The following is a 2,114-nucleotide window of genomic DNA, read 5'->3' on the forward strand; positions in this document are numbered from 1 at the left end:
TAGATGTTCATTGAAATGAAAAATAACCTAAATTTTAAAAAAATAGTACAAGGAATAAAATGTACTGAAATGTAACAAAAAAAAAAAAAGAAAACAGTACAACTCAAGGTGTCTGCTGAGCCACCTTCTGGAAAGTGCATCAGAATTGAACGAGTAGTGAACAAAGTATATGTTCACATTATGAAAATTTGCTCTGGGGGTTGAAAAATCCCCACTTATTCTCAATAAGAGTGTGAGTGAAGAGAGGAGTAAACAGATGTGGTGATATTTGATTTTTATCAATATAATATCCTATAAGATTATCTTATGTTCCCCTTTTAAAAAACAAACAAACATACATTTTTCCATTTGCCACAGAGTAAACTGTCATTGTAGACTATTTAAAAGAACATTTCAATTCGAAGGAGGTTGGGGAGAACACTTTCCATTGCAGAATACCTTCCGTGTCTCCTCATACAATTAACATCACTATTCTTCCATGGTAGAGATTCCTGTGGAAACTTGTCAGAAGGTTTGCCAAAGCCAGAAGATGAATAATAAAGCGTGTCCTAGTTAGTTACTTGGAAGCTCAGTTAACAGCTTTGGGACAGACCTATAAAATCTGTCCCAAGCACGTTCAATAGCTTCGAACTATAGAACTCCTTAGCCCTTAGCTTCAGCTCCTGCCCTGTGTCTTGAACTGTACTGAGTCCCATCCGTGCTGCTTCGCTTTTGGCCCACAGTGGGTGCTAGTCATCAAAGTCTGGAATGTCGTCATAGGAGTAGCCCCGGTAACCTTCAGATGCATAGTAGTCGATGCTCAGGTGGTAGAACCCCAGCAGAAACACCAGGATGCCAATGATCAGGACAGGAAAGGCCCGGTCTGCTCCCTTCTTTCCAGAGCATTTTCTTTGGGCAATACACTGTCAGGGAGGAGATTTACAGGTTTTTACCCCTCCTGCTTAAAATAGGCAAAAAATAGCAAAGCACCCTTTGCTGATGTAGCCTGCCAGCAGGAGGGAGCCTATAATGACAAAGGCTCAGATCAGAAACAGCACAGTGTCAAAGGCAATGGCTTTGTAAGGGATCTTAGGTGGGCTTTTCTTAAACTGAAGGTCACTGTAGCCATCTTCTGTGGAGAGTCTTGAGTACTTCATTTTACTACTGGGAATCCCAGCAGCCAGGTTGGTGTGAGATGGCATCATAACACGTTGACAGGACTACAGTCTGAGGTTGCACCACAGGGAGCCAGCACCTCCAAAACTTTCACTTCTTTTTTCTTTCTTTTAGTACTGAGAAGTAGACATCATAATTGTGTCTTAGATGGCAGCATATGCACTTTTTTCTGCCAATAATATCTAATTATATATTCCTTTTATACAGTTGTCTCCCTCATCTGTTTCAATGCCACATATATTATTTATCCCCTCTTTTCTTATTCCCCCTCCCAACCTCCATATCAGTCGTATTCTATAACAGTGGTGTTATGCAGTATTTGTCTTTTTGTGACCGAGATATTTCACTCAACATAATGTCCTCTAAGGTCATTTTGTCACTCATTTTGTATAATAATTCATGAGTTCCTTGTTTCTCAACGCAGCATAGTATTCCATTATGTGAATATACCACAGCTTCTCAATCCATTCATTTGTTGATGGGCAGTGGGGTTGTCTCCAAGTCTTTGCTATTGTGAGAAAAGCAGCAATAAACATGGATGTGTATATATCTTCTTGGGTGGCAGTTCTGGTTTCATTAGGGTATTTTACCAGTAGTGGAATTGCTGAGTCACATTTTTTGAGAAAGTGCTATACTGCCTTCCATAGTGGTTGCTCCATTTTGCACTCTCACCAACAGTGAATAAGGGTTCTAGTTACTCTGTAACCTTGCCAGTATTTGCTGTTTGCTGTTCTGTTAAGTTTTACTATTCTTACTGGAGTGAGATGTCTCATAGTTGTTTAGATTTGCATCTCTCTTAGAGCTAGGGATTTTGAACATTTCTTCATGTGCTTGTTGGCCATCTGAATGTCTTCTTTGATGAAGTGTCTGTTCATATCCTGTGCCCATTTTTCACTTGGGTTATTTACCTTTATCTTGTTGTGGTGCTCGAATATTCTATAAATTCTAGATGTAAGTCC

At 39.6% G+C, this 2,114-nt stretch overlaps 1 pseudogene; it reads right to left on the reverse strand.

The window, feature by feature from the left end:
* Nucleotides 1–728: 728 nt before the first annotated feature.
* LOC102877520 lies at nucleotides 729–1,184 on the reverse strand (annotated as a pseudogene).
* Between the last annotated feature and the right edge of the window lie 930 nt (nucleotides 1,185–2,114).

The sequence above is a fragment of the Elephantulus edwardii genome, unplaced genomic scaffold (assembly GCF_000299155.1).
Source record: "Elephantulus edwardii isolate Elephantulus edwardi_28Jun2011 unplaced genomic scaffold, EleEdw1.0 scaffold00387, whole genome shotgun sequence".
Taxonomy (NCBI): domain Eukaryota; kingdom Metazoa; phylum Chordata; class Mammalia; order Macroscelidea; family Macroscelididae; genus Elephantulus; species Elephantulus edwardii.